Raw genomic sequence first — 18,584 nt, forward strand, 5'->3', positions numbered from 1 at the left:
ATCATAGAACCTGCCTGCGGCCCCATGTGGTGCCGTGCCCAAGCAAGGATCATTTGATAAAATTCAGCTGTGTGTGGACATGCGTCAAGCCAATAAAGCAATCGAACGTAACAACACCCTGGTATGCATCCGGACGACATGATTAGCATGCTAAATGGAACAAGAATATTCACTAAGCTTGATCTATACAAAGGGTACCACAAGATACTATTGGTAACAATCGTGTTACATAACTACATTTGCAACTCACAAGGGCTTATTTTGGTACAAGAGATTAAGCTTTGGGATATCGTCGGCTGCCAAAATCTTCCAGGAGAGCATCAGGAGAGTTATTAGACACATCAAGAACTGCTTCAATTACAGTGACGATATTTTAGTTTTTGGTGTGGATCTCGAACAACACAATCGAACACTACATCAGGTGTGTCTGGCGCTCTCTCAAGCGAGGATGACACTGAATGCTGAAAAGTGTTCATTTAAAAAGAAACACCTCAAGTTCTTTGGACATGTGTTCTCGCAAGATGGAATAAGGCCTGATCCCAGCAAAGTGGCCGCAATTGCAGACATCTCATCCCCACAAGATGTAAGTGAAGTGAGGTAGTTTCTGGGTATGGCCAGTTACTGAAGCAGATACTTGAAGGATTTTGCTACAGTCAGTGTGCCTTTAGAGATCTCACCAAACAGGGAAAGGAATATCAGTGGGACCGATCTTGTCAAGAGGCCTTCGCACAAATAAAGAAAGGCAACGGATTGGCTGAGTGCATGGCCTATTTTGCTCAAGCCAAGTGCACTAAACTAATGGTGGATGCTAGCCCCGTTGGTCTGGGTGCTATCCTTGCCCAACATAGACCGAGGAGAGACAGCCCAAGAGCCATTGTCACCTACACCTCCAAAAGTCTAACGGATGTCGAAAGAAAGTACTCACAACCAGAAAAAGAAGGGCTAGCGTCTGGGCATGTGAACTCTTTCAAATGTTTTTGCTAAAAAAGCCATTCACAGTGGTTACTGATCACCAAGCCCTAGTCACTATCTATGGGAACCCTCACTGCAAAATGCCTCCCAGAATTGAGAGGTGGGGCTAAGGCTGCTGGACTTTAACTTCACAATCATTCACAAGCCAGGAAAAGAGTACAATCTGGCATAAAGTCTGCCAGCACCTGCTTGGGAAACAAAGCAGACACTTGTCCATGGCGGAGGAATACATCAATTTTCTTGCACAGCAGGTACTGCCGAAACCACTTACAACAAGGATGGTGAGAGATCACACCCTGAATGACAGAACATTGAGAAAAGACAAAGAGCTCATAGCAACTCGCAGGTGTAGCGACAGTGATCTAGAGTACGCACGGGGAAATCAAGTGACCCCGAAACAAGTAATGCAAGCGTTCAGAAATGTGAAGGATGAGCTGTCTGCTGTAGAAGAATTGGTGATGCGTGGGTGGCGCATAATAAAACCTATGGCTCTCGTCCAGCAGGTAGTAGACTTGGCACACGAAGGACAATGTGGCATGGTGGCCACTACGAGACAGATAAGAGATATCATGTGGTTCCCAGGAATTGATTCAATGGTGGAAAACACAGTAAAAAGAGGATACCTGTGTGAATGCACGTCAAAGCCGAACAACCCAGAACCACTCAGGATGTCAGAGTTGCCAGAAGCTCCGTGGACACATGTAGCGGTCGATTTCTTTGGACCGTTTAGAGGTGGAAAATACTGGATGATGGTTATGGAGGAGTTCTCTCGTTTCCCTCTTGTTCGAATGATCACGTCCATGGCAGCCAGCATTGTTATTCCCGAATTGGACAATATTTTCTTGGCATGGGGCATTCCTGAAATATTGAAATCGGACAATGGAGCACCATTCAGCAGTCTGGAATTTGCACAGTTTATGGGCTACATGGGTATACATCACCAGACAATCACACTGGTATGGCCTCAAGCCAACGGAATGAATGAGAAATTCATGGGGAGTTTCAAGAAACTGATTCAACAAAATTAGCTGATCCAGACGTCATTAAATCAAGCGTTATGCAACATGCTCTGGGACTATGGAAATTCCCTGAACGGGATGACGGGAGGGTGCCCATCCGAGCTGGTGTTTCAAAGAAAAGTGAGAACACGTCTTCCTCAAAGAGAAGAGGTTCAGGAGAATGACCTCATGACACTACAGGCAAAGAAAGCAGCCAAGAATTGTGAGATGAAAAGATATACTGATGAGAAACAGCAAAGTCTTCTACATTTCAAACGGGTGACACAGTGTTTGTGTGTCGAAAACAAGAACGAAAATCAGAGTCAAAGTTTGATCCAGAGGATTTAGTAACTACACAGATCAAGGGATCCATGGTGACTGCCCGTCTCCATGCAGGGTGGTCATCCGGAATGTGTTACAATTCAAGCTCTATCGTGGGTGAGAGAAGTCACATGACAGGGAAAAGAACAGTGAAGAAGGTGAGCAAGACAGGTCAAGAAATGATGATGGAGGCTCAACAGAGCCTGGGCCTGCTGTGGAGATCTCGGCAAGTTCCAAACGATTTATCACAGGACCCTGTAATTCCCCCTTCCCCTATTGCCCTTCCCCATTCCCATTTTTGCCCCATAGGGCATAATGGGAATGGGGAAGGTGCTAATTCCGGTACCGCAAATTGCGGTACCGTAATTAGCACCCTGGTCCCTTTGCGGGTTGGTTTTTAACGCCTGCTAAACAGCAGGCGTTAAAAGTACCTACCCGCAAAGGGACCTCGTAGTAAGGCGGTAAGGGTTAACGGTCCCCGGTAGCATTACCGGTGACCGTTAACCCTTACCGCCTTCCGTGTAATGAGGCCCTTAGACATTTTAGAGATGTCTGAAATGTGAGAGGAGAAGGAGAGAGTGGAGTCAAAAATGACCCCAAGGTTTCCACCTTTGACTGCTAATGTTCCACTTGAAATGCTACTTGTTTATCATTATGATTACAGAAATAATGAAGAGGGTAAGGTGGCTGAAGGGAGGTTTGCCATGCTTATTTTGATCTCTGCAAACAGCATACCAACCTATGGGTTTTGATCAAAACAGACGTGGGGTGGGGGCAACAAGAATGTTCTATATCCCTTAATTACTTTGGTCCAGTGGAGGGGGGCCCAATGGTGTCCATGCCCCGGGCCCCTAAAGTGCTTAAGATGGCCCTGCCTGCAGTGAGAGCGGGGTGAGCCGGGTTCCTGGCTTCAGTGAGTACATTTCGGGCTGGCTCAGCTACGGTCCCGCCGGAGGAGCACATTTACATGCAGACCAGCGCTAAGGTAATAATAATGCAATATCAAAAGAAAATGTATAAGAGAAGAATATGTTTATCCTGTGAGATAGGTCAGTGCTCAGTTACGAGTCTCATGTTTTGTGTCCCACCTTTTATGGGGTCTGTGGTCTCTCCAACTGTCGCTTTGCGTCAAAATGAGGGACACAGAGACAAGAGAAAGTAGTCTGCCTTTATTCACTTTCTTTTTCTCACTGCCGACATACGTGGCTAAACCCCTAATGCGCATGCGTCATTGGTGTCAGTTCAACATGACAAGGCTCCTCGTCATCTGCATTAACTGTGTACTTCCAGGACACAACATCTTCCCCTCCCTGGCAAAACAAACCACTGTACTCATAGTTTGAATTAAATCTCTTCAATCAACCTCACATAACACACTTATGGGGCGCATACGCCCAAAATTGACCCCCTCCCCTTGTGTTTTAAGACCTGTTCAACATGGCTTGTCCTTTTTGTTGGTCCTCCCTCTTTCCTTGCCAGGTGGAGGAGGGCCCCCTTTCTTCTTGCACTTTGGTGGGCTTCTCGAAAGAGGCCTGCAAAGTCTCTCCTTTGCACTTGTGCTGGCAGGAAGCGGGTAGGGAGGCTGTCTGTCCACAATCCATATTCCTCCGTGGGCTTGGATGTTGCTTGCCCATTCTGGAAGGCTGGTAATCCACTACTGGACATCAAACTCCAAGCTTGAATTTTGCAAAGTGTCCTTATTGGAGGGCTAGGTTTGCCCCAAGCCTTTTTACTACTTAAAATCAGGATTTTCGTCCCTGGAATCCCCTTTCCCGTTGCCTGGGACTGTTCTTGACTTTCTAGGGTCTCGGTGGCCGGAGATCCCTTATATCTCTTGACCCATCACCCATTCCCACTGGGTTTGCAATGGGCACAAGTCCTGCTATTCTTAGCCCTTTTCAGGGCTGGCCCAGGACGGGGATGTGTGTGGATCATCCTGGAGAACCCCAGCAGTGGTAGCTGCTCCTCTTTCTCAGTGAAATCGTCTTAAGACATGCACGTCCTTATTTCCCATGTTGCATTTGCCCCCCACTAACTTCCTTACCTTTCCTGCACTAGCGGAGTGGGACCTTCTGGACTATTCACCTTTCACCTGAGAATCCTTTAGGGACACAAACTTCCACAGACTTTGTACCGGCTAGGGATGGGCCTCTGAAGTTTCAGTAACTGGTGCTGGCACCCAGAAGAACATTCAAGTACTGTTTACTGAGGCGGCAGGTTATTTTCAGCAGGCGCTCCGGTGAAGCATCGTGATCCTCTTCTCCACATGGCGACTTGAGGGAAATTTGTTTGAAATTCGTCTGGAGGACGTCTTTCCTTGTTGCACTTGGCAGCCTGGACCTAACAACACAGAAAAAGAGGACTGTTGGCACTCGCGTGCACGTTTGGAAACAATCTTGTGCACGTTTGGAACTATCTAACTCGTGCACGTTTGGGACTGTCTCTGAGACATAGTTTATATTGTTTATGGTCCTGACACTGTCTTTTCTTTTTGCATCTTATTTTGATAGGTCAGGCACTGCGGTCTTGGCTCCGCCCCCTGGGTGTCTACGCCGTCCTTTTGCATGGACATAAGCCCACTGACCAGCGCACCCGCGCGCGCACCCAGAACTACATTCAAGTACTGTTTACTGTTCACGGTGCGTGGCGCGGGTTGCGGGGGCCTCCTACATGGGGGAAACTTCCAGGGCAATACTGGTATAGCGCAAGCCTTGATTGAGAGGCTTCGGGGGTAGTCATTGGAGCTCGCCCCAACCTGGAAGAGAAAAGTTTTTTTAGGGGTGAGTGCCGTATTGATGGCTATACCTTCAGTATCATTTTATGTGCATAATGGGGCACATTTGACTCACTTCCAGCATTTTTTCTTCCAGTCCAACTTCCCATACGTCCTCCATATTGAATCAGTCCTTTGGAACCAATGATCCCCTTATAGGACCGTTATTTGATGGCATCAATCAAGAGGACACGCCCACGACATATGCCACGTTTCCTGTATTAACCAGGATTCTGAATCTTCTGGATAAGGGCCACGAACGAACCCACTTAGATATTCAGGAACTCAGATCCATATTACTGGTTAATACAGAAAAGACCTGTAAGCTGGAGGGCTGTCTTTTGGCAATGGAAAGATGTGCACTGATGGGGTGGCACGTCAAACCCCAAATTCATATAGTCTCCCACGACCAGACGGTGCAGACTGATTGTGAGATGGAGGTATGTCCTAAATCCTATGCAGAAGCCCTCACCCAAGGAAACAAGGACTCGCTGGCTGCCCTGTTGAGTGGTCTGGCAGAACTTAAAGTTCTGGTGTCCACTAATGGTACTCAGATTATGAGTATAAGGGAGAAGATCGAACTGGTTCACACAAACTTTACAAGATTGGATGAGAAGCTAAAAACTAGTGTAAGCATCTCAGAGGCTCCGTTGAATGCTCCCGAAACGGATAGTCCATCTGCATTACTAAGGGCTCTAGAGGAGGGAGGAGAGCCGGACGGTGAGAAGGGGGGAGTCAGAGAAAGGGATTCCTCCTCAGAATGTCCAACTAACCATAATCCACATCTATCTCAACGAGAGAAAAAAATGAGGGCTAGGGCCATTAGGCGCAGGGCGGCTAGGACAAATAGCTGTGCAAAAAACTAAGAATTTACCGGCACTAAAAATTCCCAATACCAACGCCAACCTGAAAGATATATGTGGATTGGCTGTTGAAGGTTGTATTGACCTGTCTCAACTTGATGATGCAAGCATAAAAGCCCTCGAATTGAAAGAATTGGGGACCCCAAAAAAGCTAATCAGGGAGAGCCTGCCATTCAAACTCAGAGTCCTTCAAGTTCATTAGAAACTGTAGAAGGCGATTATGGGGAAGCATCTGATACCTTGAATGATGCTATGACCCATAAGGGAAAGGCAAAGGCTTGCAAACAACCAATAAAGAAAAAGAAGCATATAAAAATGAACAAGCACTTGATCAGAAACAAGCTGGGGGGACATTTGTCCAAGGCACTACAAATGGCCATAATGTGTTGTCCACTACAAAAAAGGCCACAAAGAAAACAAACTGTAATAAAAAAGCAATGGTTGCAAATGATAAGATGGACATTAGGCTCTTTTTCACTCCAAAAATTTAAAACGGCTCTTTTAGCAGTGAGGAGATTAAGAGTTCTTCAACAGCTCCCAAAATCACTCCTTTAAAGCAAGTAATTACAAATCCTCCCCCTGTAGCGCAAGAGAAGACGAACATTGGGAATGTAACCAGGGAAGTGCTGAGAGGAGTGGGGCACTCCGCTAGTACTGGGGGGGGGGGGAATTCTGGGAGGAGAAGCCCACACATCAGAAAATATGATGGGAAGGATTGCTGTGGAGGAATCGTTGCAGTCCTTGACACCTAGCATGGTTCCAAGTGAGGATATTAAAATTTTGGTTAAACAGGCCTTACAGAACTTGCTAGAAGACTCTAGGAGGGCAAGTGCCTCAGCCTCAGCTACCCATAATTGGAAGGAAGCAACGCTCCAAAGTAGTGGAAAAAAGGATAATTCAGAAGGAGTGACAGGGGACAATAGTGCAATTGGACCCACTTATGATAGTGACACCAAAGGCATATACCCATCTAAGCCACCAACCGATACAGGGCTGGGCCGAGATAAAAGTATCTTGACTCAGAACTCGGGAGGCCTTATAGGGCATGGGGAGGAGGTGAAGGTTCAACCTTCTCACCATGCATTTGTAACCCAACCCTGCCAGGAATCCGCCAAAGTGCAACAAAACGAGAGGTGTGAGCAGCTGGAATTGAGACACAGCTCTGAAAGAAATTCGTATGATCAGCTGCCCAAAGCATGGATGAATCTGGTACAAGCTGCACATCATTACGAGGGGGGAAACAGTAAGACGCATTTGGCAGAGGCACGGGTACCCGGTAATGAACTGCAGAAAGAGCTGGAGAACAAAACCAGCTCTGAATACCTGTCGGGGGGGGGGGGAAGTACAATCCTCATAAATCCACTAAACAAACCTCAAACAACAGGTGGCCAAATAGAATGGATTGGAGACCTCCTGCCTGCACCGATTGCCCTAGCAGTATGCTTTACTCCATATTCCCGCAAAGGGGACCCACCTCACTGAATTACCATAGAATCCTAACTTTATTCAGCGAAATCCCAATGCTTTTTTCAGTTATATCTTGGAATTCTCGAGGTAATAAAACTTTGAGGACGGAATCTGACTCTTTATGCTACCTTATGGAGGCTAGCATTCTCTGTCTTCAGGAAACTTGGGCACTCTCTTCACTGGTGCTAGATGGGTACAGCTTGCATCAAGCTACAGCGGTACAAAAGGCAATGGGAAGGCCTTCGGGGGGTTTGCTTATTGCGGTACGTAACACCATGCCCTTCAAGTGCCTCAAGGTCTTCTCTCCTCATAAGGGTTGCATTGCTATGTTATTACACTTCATTTCACCTGTTCCCCTCGGATACCTGTTGATAGTTAATGTCTATTGGAGTCCCGAGCTAGATCTGAAGGAATTTATTAACATGGTGGATGAAATTATTCAAATAGCATGTCAAACTCTGAATGTCATGGTCATGGGTGATTTCAATGCAGATGCGGGCATATGCTCTAACAACCTTGGCTCGTCAAGGAAACAAGCACAGTGTCATCAGTGGAATGTTTTTCTGAGGAATTGGGGCCTAATGTGCGTAAACGATTACCTGAGTAAGGACATGATTGATTATACTTGGACTAATGGAATTGAATTTTCTACTATAGATTTTATGTTTGTAAGCACGTCTTTACGCAACTTTTTACATGATTTTAAAATTATTCCATAATTGGTCAGTGATCATAGTATCCTTAAATTGACCCTACAGGTACAAACCACCCCTGTGTCCTCTGAAGTATTTCCACTGATGATGGAGCTCAATTGCGCTGGGAATAGAATTAATTGGCACGGGGATAATGTTGAAAAAGTGAACAAGGTCTTTTTAGAGGACTACGAAAAAATATGCATGTGAAAAAAAGATCTTGATGTATGCACATGGGGAATTTAACGGCTATATCAAGGATATCATCCTTGGGCTGAAAGAGATTGGGAGACCCAAGAAAATGGGTACTATCCATACACATGTATTCGACCCGACTTTACATCAGCTAAAAAGGGAGAGGAACTGTGAGATTCGGAGATTACTGAAGCTCCCTTTTACCCGACTTTTGGGAGAAACGATCAAAAAAGTAAAACCTAAATGGAGATCCAGAGTACGTGCATTGAAAGCAAACATGGTGCAGAGGGATGCAGAAAATATATTGGAGGCTTTGTCAAAAACCAACACAAGACATTTTTGGTCCCTCGTAAACAGAAGAGGAGATGCGTATGCAAGAGAACAAGGAGTGTGCATATCCTCGGCTGTTTGGGAGGGGCATTTTGGTTCTTTATATGGACCATCGGTTTCTAATTGGGTGGTTCCGGATGAGATTTCATCATGCCAGTGGAACTTCCCTTTTTGTTTGCAGGATGTCCAAAGACTGATCTCTAGATGCTCGTCTTCTTGTGCTCCAGGTCCAAATATGCTTGCCAATGTGGTCTTTAAAGGTAATACGTCTCTGTGGGCCAAAATTTTGTTTCTATTGTTTAAGGACATTGCTATATCTAGGGTTTTCCCAATTACTTGGCACATGTCTTATGTTGTCCCAATTTACAAAAAGGGCGATAGATCCTTACCGACTAGTTATAGACCTATCGCCCTGCTTGACGCTGACTCTAAGATCTTTGCATCTTTTAGTCCTTGAACACATCCACGTTTGGATGGAGGAAGAGGCAGTATTGTCACCACAACAATTTGGCTTCAGGAAAACGGTGGGAACCGATGCAGGGGGTCTTCTATTAACCATCATGCAGCAACAGACCAGGCAAAGAGGTAGCCAACCAATATACTTGGCGTCAATTGACCTTTGTTCCGCTTTTGACTTAGTCGACAGATCCACGCTGTGGAGTAAAATGCTTGCCCTGGATATGCCTGCACAGCTCCTAGCTATCCTATATAATCTCCATGCAGAATCTAAGATAAGGGTACTTCTTAATACTGAGGGAACTCTTTCAGAGGAAATCCTCACAGGAAACGGTCTTAGCCAGGGGTGCATATTTATGCCTACTGTCTTTAATTTGTACTTGTCAGATGTTGGCCCGTATCTGGAAGAGACATCCTTTGCCGCCCCAAAAGTGGAGGGTACTAGGATTGTGTGGACTGCATACGCGGATGACGTATTATTGTTTGACTTAACGCCTTTGGGCCTGCAACAAGTCCTGTCTTCTTTTAAGAAATACACGGTGGAAAATGCACTAGCCATAAATCAATCAAAAACTTTTATCATGCAATTGAGCTACAGGAAGAGGCTAACTAAATTCGCGTGGTTCTTGGATCATGCTAAACTCACCATATGTCATGCTTTCGGGTACCTTGGCTATCCTATTTTTGAGACTGTAACCAGGGCTAATCTGTGCAACTATCTGGATAAAAAAATAACTCCATTGATCTCCCAACTATTAAAAATTGATAACAAATACGGGAAAGTCTCGATGCTACCATGTTTACAAATGTACTGTAGCAAAACCATTGCCCAGTTTTGCTACGGGATGGAACTGGTTCCGTCTTGGTTTAGGAGTGAATTTCTGAAATATTAGGCACGTTTGCTAAGGTCCCTGATCTGGTATCTCCCGAAGTGTGTTCCACTCGCGGCAATACGCTTCGAACTTGGGCTATATTCTCTTTCCAGTGTAATCCTAGGGCGTAGAGTATCGCTGTTTAGGAAACTGCTTTTGGGTAAGGAATCCACCATGTATGGAATCCTAGGACGGTGCCTGGTTGCTGGTAAGGAATCTTCTCTGGTATTGCGGGATCTGGAAAAGGAGGTTCATGAACTACTGGCATTTGTAGGGGTCTCCAAAAAACTGCTTATTAGCAATCCAACTAAGGTGAAGATACTTCTGCAATATGCAGACTGGAATCTGACAGTCAACTTAATACAAAGCAAAAAACTATATGTGCATCTGGTTGGTAATTATAAAAAAAATTGCTACAACAGAACCCTACCTCAGAAGATTTCCCAGCAAAGGGCACAAACAGGAATTCATGCGCTTTCGCTTTAATGTACTTGCAACGGGCCAAATTATGAGCATAAGGCAATGTTTGTCTACTCCCATGGCTAAATGTTTATTTTGTGATCTAGACATCAGGGAAGTAACTCTCCAACACTTGATGACACAATGTACAGGATTAAGACTAGCACGCATTGAATATTTTATTAAGTATGTGCCCAATCCAGAGTGTGTTGATTTAGAAGCCCTATGGAACAATATGTTGCACGGCTCAAGGGTTAAACCGCAATTGGCGGTACTACGCTTTTTAAAAGCTAAATGTGAATTATAGGGAGGTAGCATGGATAGAAATGATGGGTTTTTTTCATTAGATATCCAGTATTGTGGTTTAGTTTGTGTACAAGTCATTTTTTTGTTTTGTTTTGTATGTATTGGATTTTATGTAATGAAATTTCATGTCATGTAATTTTATGATCTTTTATTATCTGACTTCTATATTTTGTAAAGGTTACTGTGTAGCCAAAACAAATAATAAAAAAAAGTAACTGGTGCTGGGTGCCATATAAGGCATTTGTCTTGATATTTGCTTAACATTCGTTCTCCCTACTTTGCATTTATTGTTTAGATAGCATGTGATTCCAAAGTGGTGTGCAACCCATAGTGGGTCATCTACCTAGGAGTTGTATATGTGACTTACTTACCTTGAAATATTTAAAGAGTCTAGTATGTAATGACTGGTATTTTGTTAGACCTGTGTGGGTCTTTTTCCTCATCAGTACTGCTAAATGTTAACTGTCCTACCGGACAGTGCCCTCTTCCTCCTTCATTCAGCTCTTCTCAGTCAGTCAATTCTACTTAAATGAGTGTCTCTGCTCAGCTGGGGCTGTGACTGTGAATAACCTGCTAACCCTAGGTTGGCATTTCCAAGTCCTACTCCAGGAAGAGACTGTGTAAAACCTTCTTAACAGCATGAAAAGGTTTAAGCCAGCTAGACAGCATAAGTTATTTTGAAAGAGTTCTCCCTATTAAAAAAAAGAAAAAAGACATCCCACAGATAGGCTGGGAAAGTCAGGGTTTATGAAGATAAATGACAGTCTAAAAACAGATTTCATCATGACGTCACCTTGTTATGTTGGCATGTCAAAAAAGAACATACAATACCACAAACATCCTCCAGATCGTGCAACAGCATGTTCAATTCTTAGAGTTTCCATGTTGCTGTTTCAAAGTGATAGGCTAAATAGGTGACGGGGAAGGTCATAGCCCTAGTGTGCACAACACTTCAACAGACTGCGCAATACTGATGTTCCCACATTTTTAGGTGCCAACAGCAAACCTGTTCTCCCCTCATGGGATCATACATAGTTTTTTGTCCCTGGTATTTGGAAAGCCTCATCTTGGTATGATGGATCAAGAGGCTCATTACACTTCACACTCTCGAAGTCATGCTGGCTTCTTCTCGCCATCGTGCTATCCCCTCTTCCCCATCAAGGTATGGCTTCACCCATTGCTTCTATTCTAAAACTGAAAATATTTGAGACACCCTCTTGTGCTGTTTCTTTCTCCCAGCTTAAACCCAGGTGTACCACCTCCTTCTAGGGTGCCTTCTCCGCAACCCCTCCCAGTGAACTGGCAACTATCTTAAGGAATGCCAACCCCTCCCTGCTGATCGATTTACAAAAGGCTATGCAGAATCAGGCACCACCCACCTGCTTTTGTCTCTTTCCTCTTAAACTTCTGACTCTCCCTTGGAACATTTCCTGCCTGAATTAAGGAAGCAACTGTCCCATGCTACTTTAAAATCACTGAATGTCTTGCTTTTAATGGGATCTCTTCCCATCTGGTCACTACAGACCTCTAGCACCCTCATCAATCTTGGTTTTGCTGACCGCATTCTACTGAATCAGCCAACGTGGCATCTCCAACTTCCTGAACTCTGCTCGCCACTATAAACTATCCACCATCTTAGTCCTACTGGACCCTTCAAGCGCCTTTGAGAGGAAGGGGGGTCAATTTTCACTTTGTACCCACGTTGATTTTGGAATCCAGGACAATGCCCTCACTGTGTTGCCCCTTACCTTTCTCATCGGTCCATCTCTTGGAGCACTGCTACTTCTGATGTAATCTCCCTTAAGGCGCCATCCCCTTACCCTCAGCACCTCCTCCATCAGTCACCTGATCGCCTCCTATGGATTCTCCTACCACCTCTTTGCAGTTCACCTTCTCCTTTGCTACCTTTACTCCTGAACTCCCTGCTGTGAAGGCATCATCAAGGAGACATAGACAACTGAAAAGATTTTGCGATATACACTTTTATTAACTAAAATGGAGGGTTGGTAAAAGCCTAACTTGCCCTATGCTAAGATGGGATTCCCCTACCTAAATAAAACTAATGATAGTTTGCGTCAGGAAGTCCAAAGCAAATGTCTCCATGTGTCCAAAACCTATACTTGCTCTCACATCTAATTGGATACAATGTGTAGGGATGTCAGTATCAAATGAGAAGTGTTCCAAATAAAAGTTCAGAGCTTCTTCCAGCTCTCAGGTGGAAAAGGGGTTTCCATTCCCCAAGATTCAAATCGTTCACATTACAAAAGAGGTGTTCCCTTCCCCAAGCTTTCAAGTCTTCCAATGTTCCAAAATAACACAATTCCTTGGGCTACTTCCCAGCACTTCTGGTTTGGTTACCTTTCACCAATTTATGAAGTTCAGTTCCTCAATTTCAGTTCACACAGGCTTTCCTTTATTCAATCACAAAGGGGCTTTTCCTTAGGTGGGTGTTCTCGGTCTAGGTGCAGTTGTCGGACCACACAGTCCACCCATTACAGGTCACGCAACTGACACACCTTACTTGTATCTGCTTCATAGGTATCTTGCCACAGTTGCAGCTTCACAGTGAGGCTTGACTTTGTATCCTTTCACATGGCCTTGTATGAGAAACCTGAGGGTATCCTTACACCTACTTCCTTTGGATCCTCTTCTCAGGGGACCAAGGAAAACCATCGCTTTTGTATCCTGACCCTGGGAGTGGAAAAGCGAGGGAGGATCACCTTGGTGGAGAGTCCTTGGGGATTGGGGAGAGGATATCCACAGGCGAGATACACTATGGTACTGGGACATGGAAGAGACAACGCAGAGTGATGAACACATGTAGGTCATTTCACCACTCTAGTACTGAGACAAGGAAGAGGCCTCCAGAGTATTGTAAGGATCAGGCTTGTCCCTCTAATTATGGTCAGGCAATTGGACTAAGTGACCAGCACCTGTGGCCACTTAGAAAGCCCAACGGATATAAAAATGTGGGCTTTCAGTTGGAAGAGGTCACATTGCAGGCTGGAACGTGGAGCCAGCTGGAACTGGACGCTAGCGAGCTGGATAGACAGGAGCAGGACATGCGAGTGGGCGAAACCGTGTCAGGCGCAGACGAGAGACACAGGGGCCAATGCAGGCTCAGAGAAGGTCGAGATGTCCTTTGTACCCTCTGTGTCGGGCGCAAGCCGGAGCTGTGGGCGCCGAAGAACTCCAGTCCTCATGGACCAGAGGGAAAGCCAGCAACACTCCCCCTGAACTCCACGAGAGAGAAGCAGAGGCTGTGGAAGCAGGAAATACACTGCAGGGACGGGCAAAAGGGCGCTGTAGTGTGAAGCCGGTGAGTGCCAATGGGAAGCACTCATACTGGAACGCTCCAGAAACCATCAAAAAACCGTTCTTGAATATCGAACATTGTGTAAACAGTCCTAAGTACTTTTAAACGCTGAAGTAAGTGTTTATTAGTCTGAAAGGAAGTGAAGATATTATCAAGGGTGAACCAGATATCTTTTTGAATACCGAACAAACTGAAAGCATTATTGAATACTGTACAGATTTAAGGCAACATGAAAGTATGATTCAATAAGCATTTCTGAATGCTACAAAGAGATGAAGCAAATATGAGAATGCTTTGAATGAAACAAGAGCAACGTGGTACAAGAGGCGAATACCACAGAGCAAGTTGATTGAAATACAAGAGTAGGCAAAGCAAATAAGGGTTGAGAAGAGAAACAAGTATTGAACAAGCCAAGTGGTCAAGGAACTAGAGGTTAAATGAAAACCTGTATTGACAAGGGCCAAAGAAGTTACCCAGCATAACCAAGTGAATGGTGTACAAGCTAACCACAATAAAGTGTTGGAAGAGGATCATTCTGATGCACCAAGTACTTTTCACTGTCAAGGTAAAGCAGTAGAAAACTGTTGCAAAAGCTGATGAAGAGGGGTATCGGTTGTGTGACTTGTGCTGGGTGGAACCTGTGGTCCGTTAACTGTGCCTTGAGCGAGTGCCCTGCAAGTAAAGAGAATAGTGAATATCCAGGAGTAAGTTAATGAAAATATAGAAAGACTTGTGTTGTACCAGACGTGCATTGGTGAACTAGGCAAATCACTCTTGGTAAGAAGATTGAGGAGGACCTGTTAAGTGTGAACTGTGAACTTTCTTTCTTGAACTCGGGGAAGGGAACTCCAATACTTTGTGGAACTGTCTTAAACTTGGGAAGGGAAGCCTGAGAGTTTTGTGGAACTATTTTAAACTTGGGGAAGGTGATCTGAAAAGTAAGCCAGTAGCTGGAAGAAGCTCAGAACTTTGTTTGGAACACTATTTCTTTTATTATTGGCATCCCTACACCTTGTTTGGCTTTAGTTGTTGAGGGCAAGCATAGGTTTTGGACACAGACAGACTTTTATGTTGAATTCTTTGACTCAGACTGTCCTTAGTTTCTTTTGATAGGGAAACCTTAGCATAGGGAAAGTTAGACCTTCATCCATCCATAAAGTATGTTTATTTGAACTTTGAATCTGTTGTCCGTGTCTTCCTTCAGGATGCCTTTACACTTGATGCTTGATTATTACTTCTATTCTAACACGTGTGTGGGCCTCAGAGTGCTCACAAGACGAAACAAACGAGAAAACGCGTAAGTGGGGCACTAAAGCAGTAGTATAAAGTCAGTAGAAAGAAAAGGGATTTCCAAATTCCACCTCCATCAAACAGATACGTTTTCAGGGCTTCCTTGAACTGGCCAGTTGACGGCATCTGTCTGATGGAGTGAGGAAGGTAATTCCAGACCCTTGGAGCCCAAGCGTTAAAGGTCAGGCCTCAAAATATCTTTAGTGTGAAACGCGGCTGCATCAGCAGGTCCTTCTTGTTGGACCGTAGGTTACGTCTATGCGGCAGTCTTGTAATTCGCGAGCTAAGGTTAACCAGGGGCATCGCCTGCAAGACATTTATAAACCAGACAGGATGCTTTAAAATGAATCCTCTGATGAACAGGGAGACAATGCAGCTTCCTGCGGGCAGCAGTGACATGGTCTCTGCGCCTCATGCCACAGACAGCTCTGACTGCCCCATTCTGAATGGTCTGCAATTTATTCACATTGGCTTGCGAGGTACCTACTAATAGCCCATTACAATAATCCGACCTAGTGTTTATTATGGTTGTGACTATCAGAGCCCTATTTTCCTCTTAAAGGTATGGTTACATCTGCCACAGCAGTTGTGTCATGTAAGTGCAGCTGGAGCTCAAAATAGACACAGGTTTACTAAAGTTTAAATTACAATCAAAGACAACTCCCAGGGCTTTGACATAATTGGAGACCTGTATTCTAGCACCCCCTACTAGAAAGGCCTCATACTGGGTGTCTAGTTTCTTTAACTTGGCCGTGCTTCCAATGATCAGAATGTCAGTTTTGTCATTATGGGCCAAAGAGTTATTCTCCATCCATACCTTGACTGCATCAAAAACCTTACTGACCATCAACGAGTTGGCTTCATAGGATCCCGAGAATTCCAGCATGATCTGAGTGTCGTCAGCATAATGAGCGAACCCCTCACCCATGCCTTCTAAAAGCTCAAATAAGGGCTTTGAAAAAATTTCATACAGGAAGGGAGAGACACAGGATCGCTGTGGTACTTCACAGAAAAGTTGTTTTTCTAACACTAACTTGTTTAATAACTTTCACTTGCAAAGACCAACCTGGGCTTCTCAGTACACTCTCCTGCTAGGAAACTCAGTGTTATAGTTCTCTTGACCAAAGCATTTGGCACCTTTTGCAAGACTTCTCTTGCATACAGGTTTTCTTTTCAAAACCATTCATTTCTTTCAACAATGCTTAAAAATATTTTGGCAATGCTCGTTTACCTCTGGACAATGTTCATCACAACTCATTACTTTCAGTGATACTTAACGATATTTACTTAACTCTTGGCAATGCATGACTCTTGGCAATGCTTATTTGCCTCTTTAAAAGTTCTCGGTCCCCTTTTCTCAGACCTTTAATATATTAAAGTGTTCTTAACTTCTTTTGTGCAGTCCATACGGCCCGGTGTCCCCCTGCCTTCTGGGCAGAGCCACCAGCTTCCAGTTGCGTGTCTGTCGGCTTTGGTGTGGCGCTGGAATAACTCCTTCCATTCCCACTGTTTCGTGCCTCCTTTCCACGGTCTCGGATTCCCTTCTAAAGGACTTCACTTCACCTTGCTGCCTTCCCTGGAGCATCAGTAAGCATGGTCCTTGCAATCTTGCCACTGCGAATGCCCAGGAAGCTTCTCTCTGCTTCCGGCGTCTCCACAGCATTTCACAATACTGGTTCAGCTCCACCCGGCTCACTCGTGAGTGTCGACCTGGCTTCTCTCTGGTTCCCGCTCCTCTGCTACTGCAACTTCTCTAGGTCTCTGTGTCTCATTCCATGTCCCGTCGTGTTCTACCAAGGACGAAGTTGATCCTCTTGCCATTGTTTCCTCATTTTAAAGATCCTGGCATCAATTAAGGTTTCAGAAAGACTAGACCACTCTGTGCCAAACCAAAAGTCTTTCTCCCGTCTTTGATGCCTCTGCCTCATCTCAGTACCAAAGTGATGTTCGTGTGTATAAGAATCAATACAGAGAGGATGTATGGCTCTGGTGTGTCTCTTCCTCATCCCAGTACATGACTGGTGATTACTGGGAGATGTTTTATGGGAAAGATAGGGAAGGGACCAGTAATAACCTACACAGGCCTGTGGGATATTAGACTCATTAGAAAAGGGAGTCTAGAAAAGTCTCCCCCCCCCCCCCCCCCCCGAGGTGATCCTCCCTCGCATATGCATTCCCAGGGTCAGGATCCAATAGCGACAGCCTTTCCTGGCCACCTGGGAGGAGGATATATTGAGGACTGAAGTGTGGACGCCCTCCGATTCCTCACACTGTCCACTTACCTGCCCATCCCTCCGTGATCATCAATGGATGGCACTTCATTGTCTTATGCTCAACTCCTCTAACATGAAAGTATCGTGCCCCCCCCAACTCATGTTCACATAACTTACTCTCCCCTTCTCCAAAGCATGCTACCTTGTGTTCCATTTTGACAGTGACATTAACCTCAAATGTGGCTAGTATTCATTTGCTGAGTATCATGAGCATCTGTCCCCTCCTTATTACCACCAACATGCTCATACATACCTAGCTACCTGGACTAGTTGTCCCAGACTTACACTTAGCCTCCACATCTACTCCTTCTCGACACTTGTAAAAGTACTCCTAGTGGTCCCACAGATTCACCCCCTACAATCTTCCCTGCTCTTCTCCCACGTAAAGCTGGATGGCTTTCCAGGAAGAACCAGTCCATCTAAACAACTTCTTGTTTTCAAACACCTGCATGAATTTGCACCCACCTACATAGCTAATACTATATCCCACTATCATGCTCCATTTACTCTAGGCCATCTCTTAATTCCCCGATTACACAGAACTTTTTCTCCTGCTTCCATGCCGACCACTGGAGCGAACGTCGTCTTCATATTGAAAGCGTTGCTACTATTCTCCACTTACTCAACCAAGAGGGAGCAGCGCCCACATTCCCCCACCCTCAAAATGACCTACACTGTACACATTCAGTCACATAGGACTAATATAATGACTGTCATGCCCAGTCGCTGCTCCATGTAAACCCAACTATTCACCAGTCATCTGTTCACTGCATCTCCCACTTATCCAGGGGTACCTTACTTAGTACCTCGTGGATTGTTTCCTTGTTGTAAGTGTTTTGGTCCCTGTACCCTAAAAACGAATACAGTTTGCTATTGTGTTCTATGGTATGTGCTGTCCATTTTCATGCAGAAGTGGATATGGAGAATCTGCCAAATGGAAGCCTCCTGTAATCTACATGATATTTAGGGCTGACTAAGGAATGGTTTTAAGTGCTATTTGT

The sequence above is a fragment of the Ambystoma mexicanum genome, chromosome 3q, assembly GCF_040938575.1.
Source record: "Ambystoma mexicanum isolate Mex_15411 chromosome 3q, UKY_AmexF1_1, whole genome shotgun sequence".
NCBI lineage: Eukaryota > Metazoa > Chordata > Amphibia > Caudata > Ambystomatidae > Ambystoma > Ambystoma mexicanum.